The sequence below is a fragment of the Protopterus annectens genome, chromosome 14.part0 (assembly GCF_019279795.1).
Source record: "Protopterus annectens isolate FY-2018-M chromosome 14.part0, PAN1.0, whole genome shotgun sequence".
Lineage (NCBI taxonomy): Eukaryota > Metazoa > Chordata > Ceratodontiformes > Protopteridae > Protopterus > Protopterus annectens.
In genome coordinates, this window is record NC_056748.1 from 908,020,135 (window position 1) to 908,037,090 (window position 16,956).

Genomic DNA, 16,956 nt, shown 5'->3' on the forward strand with positions numbered 1-16,956 from the left:
CTGTAATGTAGTCGATCAGTGTAGGGTGTATCTTATACATTTTAAGCACTCTTTTATCCATGAATGTGGGATACTATCAAATGCTTTTTTGTAGTCAGTCCATGCCATATTTAGATTCTTCCCCTTTTTACAGTTCTTCACTATGACTTTATTTAACAACAAATGATCCTTTGTTTCGTATGACTTTATTTTATTGCTCTTTTGTTCTATTGCCTCCTTAATAACATGAAAAATTAACTATCAGGCCCACAAGAATAATTTTTTAACCACAGCCTCCAAACAGGCTTTGTGCCAAATGAATGGAAGACTACAATTATTAGCCCATTACACGTGGACAGGACATCCACACCACAGACATTGTAAACAAGACATTGTAAACAAGCTCACTCAATTAGTTATTAACCCCTGCATCACACACTGCATAGCCAACTGGTTAATAGACAGGACCAAAGGTGTTAGGATAGGGGAGTTTACCCATTGCTAGCAGAGAATCTCAGTGCTTGGGCTACTCCTATCTGACATCTACTTCTCTGTCAAGGTTAACATCAAAGGCATCTGGCTGACCAAGATTGCAGATGATAGCATAGGTGCAGCCACTGCATTCCTGTCAAGACACAGTTACCCTCCAAGAAGGCCTGACACAGACTAATAACTGGAGCTAGAGTCACAGTCTTTAACTCAACACCAAGAAGTGCCTAATAGTATCTTTCTGTAAGACAGACACCCCCGCAAATTACTGCATTAATAATATACACCTAAGAGTAGATCTAGTAGTCAGGGATTTGGCAACACACGTAGACAGCAACTTGTCCTTTGATCATCATTTAACTGCAAGTAAATCATTCTATGTTGCAGAACTAGTAGGTACCTGACTAGATATGCAATAACAGGGGTTAATCATAAAAACAATACACGATAGGATAAGTGCTATGTGTACAGCCTTAAAGTCTTGTCCTTATACTCAGTCTCCTACAGGCTGCTGAGACAATCTATACCTAGCCTACAAAGCAAACTCTGATCCAGCCTTAGTCAACCTGTTGCACATCCACAAACCAAATAGCATCAGAAACACCCAATCCAGGGATCTAAACCTCTCTTGCAACATGAATTGGACATGTTGGAGGGACAGGTATGTGTCTCAGAGTCTACTCCTTCTCCGGTACAGACTTCCCATTCATGTGAATCAAAGTTCTTCCGTGCACTTATTCAAGTGAATCTTGGATCAGTGACTGTAGAATTGTAAATTTAATTAATTCATTTTATTTTATTTATTTATTTTTCTAATGAGGTTAAACCATAATGCATGTGTGGCAGTATCAAGAACCTGCAAACCTAGTCACATGAATGGGCCTCAGATATCACCTGCACATCTTGGTATTTTGATTTTTTCCCTTTCTCCTCATCTACCTTTATTTTTGTAATTTTATTTTTATATATTTGTAGAAGGTAATTTAGTGGTTTTATTTTAGCTATTATTCTTAAAAGGATTAGGGTTAGTTAATATTCTGCACGTGCTCAGTTTGCTGCTTTGGTTGTTGCATCTTGCATTTATTTATGTAGTTACTCTTTTGTAAAGGCTTCCCCAGAAAGAATTGTACTGAGGTGTTAATTTATATATAGTGTATTAAATAAAATTTGTTTTATGATTATTTGTGGTTTGTTATAACCACAAGGTCTGTTTTACATTAATGATAAGATGGTTAAATGTACTTTCTGCAGATCTGAGGAAGCCCGTGTAATCTGGGCAAAAGCACTCATCTTGTGCCTGCTTGGATGTTTTCTCTGTTCAAATAAAGCTTTTCATGGATCAAGAAGAAACAAGACCGGTGAAATCATTTTGACAAAAGGTATTGAATGGATTATTTTAACGTCTACAAAATGTTCTCAACTTTGTGATTTGTCTGGTACTCATTTATTGCCTTTAAATTAAGTTTCTTTTAAAGCTGACTAGGACTTGTATACTCACTACTGACTATATGATGCTTATTTATATTCTTTGATTAGTATCTTTAAATCTTGATGTCTGTATCTTGGCTGCTTATTCCAGGATAGGGCATCCAAGGCTTTATAGAATAACAAAAGTTTTTTTTTCCAAAAAACATAAGGTCAAACTCCACATATGCATGCTTTAGCGATGACTTTAAAAACTCTGTTTTATCATCTACATTCATACCATAATTCCTCTTTTTATATGCCATCAGAATAACCACCCCCCTTGCATTTGATAAGGTTTATGTTCTATACTACTTCCTGTTTGGATATGTGTTTGCATTTATTATGATTTAAAACTCACATTATTTTCCTTATTACATGCAGGTACGTCAAAGAGTAGTTCCCTTACCTGTTTGCAATTGCTGGATCAGTCTTTCATGGTTAACTGTCACAATACTCAAACAGCAATTTTTTTTTGTCAGATGATATGCAATTTATTTTTTGCTATCCCGAAGACCTCACCCAGGGGATCCAGTACTGGCATCCACTGGACCATTCATTCTAGATCTACAGGTGCTTGGGCATTCCTGTGTTATTTAAGAATACTATCGTCTATTTGTTCCTGCCTGGGAATTATGATCAGCCCTCCATCTCACAGTGAGGGTCGAATGGTAGGGAGGGGTCCATGTTAGACAACCTAATTTTTCTCCTTGGGAGCACACCCTCACCCTTTGCAGCTTCTCTAAGCTCTACCATTTCTGTCTCCCAAGGAGAAGTGTCCTCCTACATGCTGAGTTTCCCTTGCTTTACATACAAGAAATTGACAATCTTTGTTTTGGATCACCATTTATCAAAAATTATATATTGAAAACAGTGAACCAAATAGCCTACCAAAACATAAAAAAAAAATCTTTTTTTGCATAGGGCAAGATCCTGCAACCCGAAAATTATATAAATGAACTCCACTGTCACACCACAGTGGAGAAAAAGGGAAATCCCCCGAAAAGTGCACTGGCAGCTTACAAAATACAACACTTTACAGTAAAACACACAATAACATTAAATTCTAGCATTAAAGCTGTTCAACCACCAGTGCAGTGATCAACTTTAACTATGCCATTTCCATCACCTGTCAGTACTTTTGGACCATGACAGTATGGGCTCAGCAAGCTTGAATGAACTACGGAATGAACTGGCACCCCACCTAAGTACCATTTTCAATCATAGCCTCACCTCAGGCTTTGTGACCATTGTATGGTGCACTGCGATGGTTATCCCACTCCACAAAGGGGGAGCCATGACAGACCCCGGGAACTACCGCCCCATTAGCTTGATGAGCCTGGTCTGCAAGGCCATGGAACAAATCATCATGGAACTCATAAGCAAAGACAGTGGTAATCTCCAAACTCTGGACCCCACACAGTTCGGGTTTGTAAAAGACAGATCATGTCTCCTAAACCTGATAGACTTCTTTGAAGCAGTCAACAAAGCCATAAATGAGGGTAAGGTGGTTCACATAGCCTATCTAGATCTCGCCAAGGCTTTTGACACAAACACCCACTCTGGAATTATAGATAAACTCACTAAACTAGGTATAAATCCCTATGTCACAAGATGGGTTGCCAACTGGCTTACTGACAGAACCCACACTGTGAAAGTAGCAGACTCCAAATCCGACTTCAGACCAGTGACAAGTGGAGTACCACATGATTCAGTCCTGGGTCCTCTCCTGTTTGGTATCTACTTCTCTGAAGTACAGGCTAACACAGAAGGTCTTTGGCTAACTAAGTTTGCAGATTACTACAAACTAGGAGCCATAATCAAAACTCCTAACGATGTGGACATCCTACAAAAGGGCCTCACTGAGAAAGATGCCTGGTGTCAAAGCCATGGCCTTAAGCTCAATGCCAAAAAGTGCATTGTCATCCCTTTTGGTAAAAACTCTGTACCCATGAACTACCACATAGGCGGTAGTCTACTTAACACTGAAAGTATGATAAGAGACCTTGGGACACAGGTGGACAGTAGTCTCTCCTTTGATAATCACATCACACAGTGGTCAGGAAATCCTTCTACATGGCACACCTCATCACAAAAGGTTTCTCATCCAGAAAAAAAGAGGTCATTGTTCCCCTCTACTCATCACTCATTAGACCCATTATAGAGTACAATGCCCTTTTTCGTATGTACCTCGCAAGACATCTACAACAACTGGAAAGGCCGCAGAAATACCTCACAAAGAGGATTACCAGCCTCAAACAGGTGCCCTACGCAGACTGTCTCAAAAAACTCCAGCTTTACTTCGTCGCATATCGCCTACTCAGAGGCGATCTCTGCCTAACATACAAAACTATGTCAAACCCAGAGCTGTTGGACATGCTCCACTTAAAGAAATCCCAATCCCTCTGAGCTACACGCTCTAGGGACCTAAACCTTGTCACCACAATAAACAGAACATGCTGGAGGGATAGATTCCTGTCCCAAAGACTTCCCATACTCTGGAACAGACTACCTATCTATGTCAAACAGAGCTCCTCATTAGCACTCTTCAAGAAAAATATTGATGACTGGATGGGAAATAGGAAATTCACCCCGGGGATCACTTCTGTGGCTCTGCTTGACAGGGGCACAGGAAAATAATTTTCTTGGGTGGCGAAAGCTAGGGTACCTTTTTGGCTAGGCTTATATAGGCCCTAGGGCTAATAGCCTAGTACCTACCTATGAACCTATGAACTACACTATGAGCTCTTGAGAGGTGCAACACTTGTGATAAGGAAGAAAAACTTGCCTATCCCAGGATGAATGAGATGGCAGTGGCTTCTTACTCCTATTCTGCCCAACTAACTGCTACAAGCACCTGAGCTGCTATTTGAACTTGGTTCATTTGCACTGTAGTCAGGACTTTATTCTTCTATGCTATGCCACAGAGCAGGTGACATTATCCAGTATTTGTCTAAAATTAAAAAAACAGACTATATTTAAAGCTGCAATCACTTGTTGGAACATATAATTCCACATTTAGTTGTTATGCTTCCAAAATATATCCAACAAGCAATCTAGCCAGTCAAATGTGTTTCATCGTGGTTGCTAGGTTGTATGAGCACAGAAATACTGATGGAACCAAATGCTTTACTACAGTTTAAATATATCACGTCCACTGATAAATCAAATTCTGGTAAACGTATCACATGCAATTCACATGGTCAGTTATTATTATTCTTTTAGCTGGGAAGAGTTTCTATTGACCAAGTTCAAAAAATTGTTGCTGGGCAGGAGAGATCACTGATTACTGCTACAGTGGATTCACATGTAGCTGCCTATAGCCTATTACAGGGTATTTTCCTTTGGTTGTGACAGTCACCAAAGCCATGGATGAGGGGAAGACACTGCACACTGCCTGCCTTGACCTGGCCAAAGCCTTCAACACTATTCCCCACTCGGGCATAATAGATAAACTCTCTCAACTAGGCATCAATCTGTATGTTACCAGATGGGTAGCCAACTGGCTCACTGATAGAACCCACCTAGTCAAAATAGGGGAAGCCACCTCAAGCAGTAGAACCATATCGAGTGGTGTACCCCAGGGTTCAGTCTTGGGGCCTCTGTTATTTAGGATATACTTTTCAGTGGGCTATGGCTGACCAGGTTTGCAGATGATTGGAAGTTGGGAGCTGTCATCAATTCCCCTAGTGACGTGGACATCCTCCAAGACCGTCTCACTCAAACAAATGACTGGTGCCAGAAACATGGCCTCAAGCAGAATACAAAAAATGCAACATCATCCCCTTTTTGGAGAGAGATGTCCCCACAAATTATCACATTAATAATAATTTCTAAGCATGCAGTCAGTCGTCAGGGATTTGGGCACCCAGACTGATAGCAGCCTGACTTTTGACCAACATGTTGCTTCCATTGTAAGGAAAGCTTTCTACATGGCCCACCTCATAAATAAGGGTATCTCATCCAGGGACAAGGAGGTCATAACATCCCTGTAGTCTTCCCTTATAAGGCCCATTATTGAGTACAATGCCCTATTTGGCATGTACCTCACAAAGCATATGTAGCAGCTGGAGAGACCACAGTGGTTCCTCACCAGGAGAATCCAGGGCCTCAAAAATCTGCCATACACAGATAGGCTAAAAGCCCTATGCCTCTACTCTGTTTCATACAGATTCCTCAGAGGTGACCTCTGTCTGGCATACAAAGCAATCTCGGACCCCTCCTTGATGGGACTGCTGCATATCCGCAAGTCAAGCTCCACTCGAGTAACTCTCACATGCAGCCTCAACCTGGTCTGTGACATCAACAGGACTTGCTGGCGGAAAAGATTTGTGTCCCAGAGACTCCCATATCTATGGAATAAACTCCCTCTCCATGTCAAGCAGAGTATCTCTTTACCCCTTTTTAAGCGCAATCTGGATAATTAGATGGGAAATAGAAAATACATCCCTGGGATTCCACCCGTGTCCCTGCTGGATAGGGGCATCAGGTGCTGATTTGTCTATGCATGGGCTAAACTCTTGGCTAGGGTTATAAGGGCCTCAGGGCCAATAGCCTAGTAACTTCCTATGATCCTATGTGACTGTGGAATATATATATATATATATATATATATATATATATATATATATATATATATATATATACATATATATATATATATATATTAACAAATATATTGGACACGCTAAATTGGCCACGGATTTGAGAGTGCATGTGAGTGTGTGGTATGGAAGAACAGCCATGACAGGGCTAACCACACAGTGGTATGAACCTTGGCTCTAGATGATTGTCACTGTTGAAGTGACACCTTTACCCCATGTGTAAAAATGGGAAAAACGGGTTGTCGGTGGATGGATGGATAATGTGTGTGTGTGTGTGTGTGTGTGTGTGTGTGTGTGTGTGTGTGTGTGTGTGTGTGTGTGTGTGTGTGTGTATATATATAAATATATATATCTATATATATATATTTATATATATATATATATATATATACACACACACACACACACACACACACACACACACACAGATAAGTCTGTGTGTAGCCCTCATGTTGGGGGATTTGGGGGATGAAACCCATCACGTAAAACATTGAGTGTGTTTTTTGTCTGTATGCTTGTATGTAAAATTGTTTGTGGAAGTTGTAGGATGAACAGTTTAAAGAGGGAAGTGTGGTAGGCTGCTGTGTGTTTGAGTACATTATTTTGGTGTTTGCTGCAAACTACTTCTGATCACTAAAGGAAAACTGTTAGGTTTGCTTTTGTGATCAAATGTGTTTCCCTGTTTTGGAGGTGCAACTGTTTTTGCTACGTGTAAACAGGTGTTGATTTTGGTAACTCTGTAATTCTTTCCTGATGCCAGAGTACGGTATTGTGTTGAAAGATTTGGCTAGGTTGAGGTAGGCAGTGTGCACCATCTTGCCATTGTCCATTGCCTTGTTGACCTTATTGGAAGGAGGTCATGGCAAAGAAGATACCTGATGTATGGTGGCTCTGAATCAAATGTTTTCACAAAGCAGTTTTTTTAATGAATGCATTTATTCACAGCACTTTAACTTGTAACATGAGTTCACATAGATTAATAATAAAAATATCAAGAATATTTTCCAGTGTTATCTTCACGCATCCTAATTTTTTCCTTTTAACTTCAGTATTAGTCTTCTCTCCCATATCTCATATCTTTTTGGCCACTATTTTGTATGTACTGATCTCAAATATGACATTTGTTTTTATGTACTTTACTTCCTCCCTCCCTTCAAGATCACACTTCCATTTCTAATCGCTTTTACTGTGCTCAGCACATACTCTAAAGTTGATTTAGTCTTTGGTTTCCATTTTCTTGTCATTGCTTTTTCTGGTTGCCAATTGCATTAAAATAAAGACTTTCTATGTCTTAGCTCCTCTAGCCATGAACACCAACTCAAAAACATCACCTCCTTATGTATTTTTATTTATTTATTTATTTATATTTGTTGACCGGGAGTGTCCGACTGGACGTAGGTCCATTTTCAGCGGAGGCCCGGGGAGAAAAGCTCCACAGTTAAAATAAACAGACAGTAGTTACATTGGATTACGTAGCGATTAACAATTTACATAGCAATTACTTACAACATATTAACAGATGAAGAACATAGTACATCAGTAGACAACTAGAATCTTTATCTGTGAAGTACATAGCAGACATTAACAAATGTTAAAATAAGAAGTTCCTGCTGTATAAGTACTAGGCTTATCAGCATCTGAGCTTGCTATAATCAAGGTAGTTAGTGGAGTGGAAAAAAAGGTAGCGGTTGGATGGGGTGGGTGATATTAGAGTGGGAGTTGCAAGGGCATAGCCAGCATGTTTTTAGGTGCGCTTTTAGTAAAGTTTTGAAGTGGGCGCATGATGGTACGGAGGTAATTGTGGGTGGGAGGGAGTTCCATAATTTGGCTATGGTGCAAGAGAATAGTGCTTCACCAGCAGAGTTATTGGCTTTAGTGATCTGCAAGTGATTTTTGTTGCTGGATCTTAGTGGTCTGGTGGTGCGATAGTGTTGGAGTAGATTCTGGAGGGATGGGACATTTAATGGATGGTTTACTAGTTTGTGAGCGAGTAAGAGTTGATACCATTGAAGGAGGTGAGGGAGTTCAAGCCAGCCCAGTTCAGCAAGTGAGAGACAGTGGTGACTATGGTAGGATGCCCCTGTGGTGAATTTGGCAATTTTGTTGTAGCAGGTCTCTAGCTTGTTTAGATCGCATTGCTTTAGGTTGGTATATATTGGAGAGGCATAAAGTAGGGCGGAGATAAGGTGGAAATTTGCTTTTGAAATTTTTGCTGCTTTGGTGAGAAGATGCTTATTTCTGTATAACGCTCCTAGTTTTTTGTGGACTTTCTTTATGGTGAATATGTGAATGTCAAATTTTAGTTTATTGTCTATTTCCACCCCTAGCAATTTGGTGTGTTCAGTTGGGTATATAGTGGTGTTGTCTTTTGCTGTAATGTTAAAGTGAGAGTTGTTTTGAGTATGTTTGGTGGGTTGGAAGATGAGTAGATTAGTTTTGTTTGGGTTGAGTATTAATTGGGCATTGGATAACCAAGTTTCAACAGAGGAAAAGGCTTCCTGTGTGACTTTTTGCAGTTTGGGTAGGGACTGGGCTGAGCAGATGATGGTTGAGTCATCTGTGTATTGTATGAGTGTGCCATGTGTGGTGGCAGAGGCTAGATTATTTGTGAAAACAGAAGAGTAGGGGTCCAAGGATGGATCCTTGGGGAACCCCTATGGAGACAGGTAGTTGGGGAGATATGTCATTCTGCCATACAATGGATTGTTGGCGGTCAGACAGGTAACTCTGAAACCAGTTGGTGACTGATTGTGAGAAGGATAGGTTATTGAGGACAGAGATAAGTTGTTTGTGTGGGACCATGTCAAATGCTTTAGATAGGTCTAGGAAAGTAGCAGAGGAGAGATAGCCATTGTTTTTATGCTGAAGGATAGTGTTAGTAAAGGAGAGTAAGGCAGTGGTGGTGCTATGGTTGGGTCGGAAACCATGCTGAGTATTGGAAAGGAGGTTGTTAGTAAGGAGGTAGTCTGAGACCTGAGAGTGTATGCATCTCTCTAGTATTTTGGAGAGTGTAGAGAGAATAGCTATGGGGCAGTAATTGGTTAGTTCTGTGGAGGGTCCGCCTTTGTGGAGGGGAATTATATGTGATACTTTCCACAGTGTGGGAACATAACTTTCTGACAGAGATCGGTTAATCAAGATGGATACTGGGTAGGCCAGAGCATCAGCTGCGATTTGTAGGTATTCACTTGGGAGGTTGTCTGCTGCTAATTTGGTGGGTTTAAGTTTAGTTAAGTGTTTTTTTATGTTGGAGGTAGGTACATGAGAAAAAGAGAAGGCAGTGGGGAGATTAGTAGTTGAAGGTGTGGGTTGGAGGGGAGGGGGGTTGTGTTATTTAGCTAGTGATAGTATGGTTTGTGTGAAGTGTGTGTTGAATGAGGTAGCAATATTTTCTGAGGAGTGAGGGATGTTAGGAGGAGGGGTGCTGACTTTACCTGGGTGGAGGATGGAGTTTATGGAGGACCAGAATTGTTTGGGGCTGTGTTCGGAGGAGTCTAGGGCAGACTGATAGTATTGGAATTTGTCCTGTTTTATTAGCTTTTTGACTCTATTGCGTAGTTCTAGGAATTTCTGTCTAGCTGAGGGGGTCTTGGTTTTGCGCCAGTGCTCCCAGGCTTTATCCTGTTTTTCATTTCTGACTTAGTGGTTTTCTGTAGCCATGGGGAGGGTTGTGCTTTGATTCTGGAAAGTCTTATGGGGGCATGGTAATTAAGGATGCTCAGGAAGGTAGTATTAAAAAATGCAACTGCGTCATCAAGACTGAGGTACTTTAGAGGATGCCAGTTACATTCTTTGAGGGATGAGATGAAAGTGAGTAGATTAAAGTTTATTTTTTTACTTATCTGACGGTAGACGACAGGTTTAGCTTGGTACAGGTATTTTTTTTAGTAGGAATGTTGGGGAGTGATCACTGAGGCTATCTGATAAGCAGCCTGTTATATATGACTGGGGGCTCTTAATGACTAGTATCCAATCCGGGGTAGTGTGCTTGTTGGAGTTTTTATTTATCCTGGTTGGCGACTGGACTAGTTGGGTGAAGCCATGAAGGTTTACATGATGGATTGGATGGTTGCCAGAACAGGATTGCCAGTCAATATTGAAATCACCTAAAATGATAGTTTCTTGGGGGAGATGGTGGGTAGACCAGCAGAGGAGGTTTTCCAGTGGAGGGGTGTTTTGGCCAGGTGGGAAGTAGCATCCAATTATGTTGATGGTTTTGTTTTGGTTTATTTTGAGGTTGGTATATATTATTTCTTCATTGCCTATTTGTGGAGCTGATGATAAGATCTGGATGTTTAGATGCTGTTTAAATATTACAGCTACACTGCCTCCTTTCTTGTTTAGCCGGTCTACTCGTAGTATGCCATAACCTGTAGGGAGTATTTGCTCACTGGTATTACAGTTTGTTCCCTCAGCTTTTGTCTTCTTCCTCTTCTTTCAGCTGCTCCCGTTAGGGGTCACCACAGCAGATCAACTGTTTCCATTTCCTCCTGTCCTCTGCATCTTGCTCTGTCACACCAACCACCTGCATATCCTCTCTCACCACATCCATAAACCTTATCTTAGGCCTTTCTCTTTTCCTGTTACCTGGCAACTTCATCCTTAGCATCTTTTTCCCAATATACTCTGCATCCCTCCTCAGCACATGTCCAAACCAACGTAATCTTGCCTCTATGGCTTTGTCTCCAAACCTTCCAACCTGGGCTGACCCTCCAATATACTTATTCCTAATCCTGTCCATCCTCGTCACACCCAGTGCTAATCTTAATATCTTCAACTCTGCCACGTCAAGCTCTGACTCCTGCCTTTTTGTCAATGCCACTGTCTCCAACCCGTATAACATAGCTGGTCTTACTACCCTCTTGTAGACCTTCCCTTTCACTCTTACTGATACTCGTCTGTCACAAATTACTCCTGACACTCTTCTCCACCCACTCCATCCTGCCTGTACTCTCTTCTTCACCTCTCTTCCACACTCACCATTACTCTGAACTGTTGATCCCAAGTACTTAAACTCATTCACCTTTGCCACCTCTACTCCCTGCATCCTCACCATTCCTCTATCCTTCCTCTCATTCACACACATATATTCTGTCTTAGTCCTACTGACCTTCATTCCTCTTCTCTCTAGAGCATATCTCCACCTCTCCAGGGTCTCCTCCACTTGTTTCCTACTCTCACTACAGATTAGAATGTTATCTGCAAACCCCCTCAGCTTTTGTATCAAAGCATTTTATAAGGAGTCTTTAAAATAGACAACTTCTTACGTTCTCAGAATACTTATTCTCTGTTTCCTCTCTCTTCCCCTTCATATCGTGAACACCTACTTCCCATTTGGGGTAAGATACCACAAAGTCTACTCAGTGTATAAAAAATATGTGAGCAAACATTTCCACACAGATATCCTGAGCTGTCTAGACTTGGACTTTGTTGCATACTCAGGCATCCTACAAATCTCTTCCCATTGTTTCTTCATCATTTGTTTGTCTGTTCTCTGTTCCCAGTCATTTATAAGCTTTTCTGATTTATTCTTATGGTTGTTATGCAAAATCTTATATGTCCTGCCCATTCTTTTTTGAAGATGGCATCTGTTCTTGTCTCCACTAGAAACTCTAATATGGCTTGTCTTTCACTAATTTTTTCCTCTCTCACACTCTGTTTGCCTATAACTTCCTATTAATCCCTGATATGGGAGACATCCCCAGCCTGCATGTCAGATACTTGCTTAGCTTCCACCCACTTTACTGCTTTTTCCTCTCAATATATGTGTTCCCATTACCTTGATTCCTTAACTAATTTCCTACAGATACTTCTAGCAACTTCCTCCTTAATTTGTGCACCCTTACTATAGTATATCCCTATTAGAAGATTCTAATTTAGTCTTTGTAACATTTTCTGCCATTTTATAGATGTAATATTCTGTGTGGTTAGTATCACTTTCCTTAATTGCTTTCATCCAAAATACTAATACCTCTTTATCCCGTGTAATTCCCCTTGTATCATCATCATCTTTTTCCACTTCACTCTATTATCCCTCAGCTTGGGTTATATTTACAAACCTCAATTATGTGGCCTTAAAATGCCCATTCAAATTGAGTAGTCCTAATCCTTTTTGCTCTGTAGACAGAATTAGCATCTACCATTTAACTCTTACCCCTTTCTCCTTCCATATAAACTCTTTCAGTTCCTTAGTATTTGTCATCTGCAACTTCACGTCTGGCTGGAAACATTATGCCTGGCCAAGATATATAACCAAAGGAACTATAAACATTTTCACTGCTTGTATCACACTATCCAGATACATAATCATAAACTTTCAGTCTTGTATTTTTCTAGTTCTCTTCTGGTTTTTTCTCCTCCCATGTGTCTTTATATACCAAGACCGAGTTTTTTTTTAATCCATATCTCCAAGTATTTAATTTTGTTATGTCCTCATAAATACTGGTGCTGTTGAACTAACTTATGCTTTGGCACAATATTTAATATGAATGCCTTTGTTTTTTACTTCATTTATTTTCTGTCACAAAAATGTCTGAAATTGTAAATATTCCATAGCTCTGGCATATCCTATTATGTGCCTGACAAATGGAGCGTAACATTATCTGTGAACACCACACTAGTGTATCCCTAGATTTGTTACTTTTATTACTAAAGGCTCTAAATATAAGACAAATAATAGACGGAAAAGAGAACATCCATGCCTGCTTCCCCTGGTTAAACTTAGTTTGCCTGATAGTATCCCTGACACCTTTATTCTTGCTTTGTGTGTATATCATAAGTCCGAATGTGCAAATGTCCGAACGCTGGAAACTTTGAACTGGGAAGTTCAAAGTCTAAAAATAACGAAGCTGCGGAACATCGAATTCTTTCCCAAGGAAAGAATTTGGTGGGCTGTTTCCACGGCTTTGCTATTTCCTCCACTGTGATGCGATCTCAGAGTTGATATATTTAAGTAAGGGGGGTGTGGGGGGCATAGCCCCCTTGTTGGGAGGTTGTGGGGGGCGAAGCCCTCCACATTAGAAACAGTATGTAGTGTTCGTATGTTTCCGCGTTTTGTACCGAACAGCAATTTTTTTCTGTTCTGAGTGTTCGGAGTTTTCAGTTTTCAAACTTTTGGATTCGATATTTACATAGTCAAAGTTTTGACACTTCGACTATGTGATATAGACCCCTTGCTTCTGGTCCTTCATATATTTCCTTAATGACAATATTATTTTAGTAAAAAATGTAAGTGCTACCATGAAGCTACATATAAAGTTACAACAGACCTTGTTGAATGCTTTCTCTTTATCCAGACTTACCAAAAGTAATGGCATATTTAGTGTTCTGATTCCCTCCGAACAATCATTGTTCTATTAATATTGCCAAATGTGTGCCATGTGCCTCTATTCCACAAAATCACATTGATCCATGTTTATCAATTTTGGTGGCATTTTTGCTACGCTTTTAGCTAATATGGAAATAAACATCTTATAATCATGATTTAAAAAAAATTGGTATATACAGTGCAACAAAGTAATTTTTGCTAGAGGCAAGAAGGTTGGAGACAGTTGCCTTAGAACCTACTCATGCCTTGTACTAACGCTGTCTCAATGACTGAGGTGCTCTGATAGCAGTTTAATTCTGTACTTTTCTCCATTCTAGATGATGGTACAACTTATACCTATCCACTGTATCGTTTTAACTTTCTCCTTGTCATTTTGGAAGAAAATCTTTCTTTCTGCAGTTAGGAAAAATGTGTATTATATACCTTTTATTAAGGGGCTGGCTGATGAAACCTTACTACTTTAATTCTTGAAACTTGGAAATGATTTTTTGTGTCTATGCTGATGTAAATTTTTATTCTTTCACTAGCCATTAATCAAGTTTCCTTGGCTTGGGATGATGATATATTGGCATGAGGCCCAAGATTTGGTTCTCACCAAGAGGCTGATTATGACTCCTCTCTCTCTCTCTCTCTCTCTCTCTCTCTCGTTCCACCTCACCATTTTAAGGAGAAGTTTTTGAGGTAGGTACTAAAGCATTTCTCTCTTTAAGACTTCCTTATTATGAATCAACATGCTTTCTGTTATGGCACAAGGTAACAACTGCTAACAGTGGCCTCAATGGCAACATATATTAAAAATACAGATGCTGGTTTGCTGACTAGAAATATAATAGTGGATTTGGGCAAGGTGTTCAAGTTGGTGGGCCATTTCCTATTAATGAACAATCTTTAAGGCCTTAAAAGGTCCACACCTGACTCCATATGTTTCTGACTGGGAGGTCCTTCGGAATTTAAATAAATGACTTATAGTTTTCTTCTGCAACTATCTACTTCATTACACCACATGGTTTGGTCCTTTGAATGCTATTATTAATAAGTTGACTTAATATCTTACGGAACTAAATGTGCTTCTTTATTTCGATGTGTATACCTTTATATGTTTGGCTCTCAACTTTTCTAACCCCAGATACATGCCAATTAGGGACTTTACAAACGCATGTGTATCGTGATTCTAGCTCTTCTAACTCTAGATGTATGCCTGTGAGAGACTTTTGGAAACTGTGCATGTTTTTGTAGCCCCAATCTGACACCTGGCCATGTTAGTCTTTTTATTGAGATCTTGTGGGTCTGTCCAAATACTGTGTTTATGTATTTTAACTACAGTCACAATGCTGTTGACCCATTCAGTGGGTTCTGTCACTTTGACTATTGTACCCAGGTATTCCATGCATTTATGCGCCTGTTCAATCTTCCCCTTAAAATAAATAGCTACTCTGCATGGAGCATGAATCACTGGCACTGTCCCTGATAATAATTTGATGTGATACTCTGTCTTCATGCATCATAAATCTTCAACTATCATCAAACTCTCTGGGATACCCACTGCCATACATTGCATTAGCTTCAGCACTTTGCATTTTGTCTTTGCACTTATAATGAAGCACTCACTAGAGTCACAATTCTGCATTCTCTCAATACAGTAGATAATTTATCTGAAAAGTTCTGAAAGCACTGGTGATTTACACAGAGTTTCACACAGTTCTTGCTTGTATTCTGCCTTAGCACTGCTCATTCTCAATGGCTGTCTCTTGTGAATATTCGGCCTGCCTATTGCACATTCTCACAGAAATTGTTCATTGAAGCTATTTGCACTTTTCAGTAGTCATATGTTGGACAACTTGACTGTAGACTGTATTTCTATCATTTTGACTGCAAAACTGACAACATTTTCTGGTTGAACTTTTAATTATGACCATTGCCATACAAGCATCTTGTCCTCCACAATTTGGTTGCTTTAACTGTGTTTGCAAAAAAGTGAAACATTAAATAGCGGCTTGTATACCTAATGTTTGGATCATGCAGCTTAATCATATCTATTCTAGTGACTTCAATTTGTTGTCAGAATACGTCAATAGCACATATAAAGACTTAGTTTGCAGTTTAGTGATAACATTCTTTTCTAGTGCATAATTCAGTTGCAGGAAATTTGCCACCTATGCATAATTTCTTTGTCCATATATCCTGGAAACTGTTCTTGCACTCATTTGCAGGTTTACTGGCAGATATTCTGTTACAAAGACCATTTCTGAATCCTCTGATTCTGTGTTTAGCTGGCACAGTATTCAAAAGCTGCACATCTACCATATTTCTGCCAAGCATTTCTGACTTTGATTGCTCATTAGTTTCCACAACATTAACATTTTATGTTACATATTCTTACATTTTCATGTCACTTTGCTCCTGTGTCTGCCAACCGTCAAGTCTCACTCCAAACAGACATAGCTCATTCTTTCCCTAAACAATGGAACTCACCAGTGTTGAGGTGAGAGTTGTAGAAATGATACATCATTTAGGCAGCCATTAGGGTGTTTTGTGTCCATACTGGCATGCTAGCAGTTAAGGGCCATTCCACTGGCCTAACCCTACCACTGGGTATAGGGATGTGTGATCTGTGCCACTGCTGAGGCCTCCAGTGCTTTTCCACTGTAATTCATGTTCCTGCACACCCATGTTGAAAATTACTACAGACTGCTGGCTTGGTTAGTCTAATTTCCCACCTCATTCCACATATTTGCATCCCAGACCCAACTCCAAGGGACTTATGCAGTACACATCTGGTTTTCACCCACTCTCCTCACCCAAGGAAGGAGGGCATGCCCATCTTCTCCTGCCAGCTCTGTTGGTTACCTGAGCTGCTACTCAATGCCAGGTTACCTGGGCCATAATCAGAAATTTATCACTCCCTTCCACAAGAGTTGTCTTTGTATTTCCTTACATTTTAATCACATTCTTGTGAAACTGTTACTGCCTCCACATTTGATTTTTAGTGCTACATTGTACTTTATCATATCTATAGACACGGCATTTACACTTATTCTGTTTCCTAGCTGCTTGTTTATTACCAGATACCATCTGGGATGACACACTGTCTCT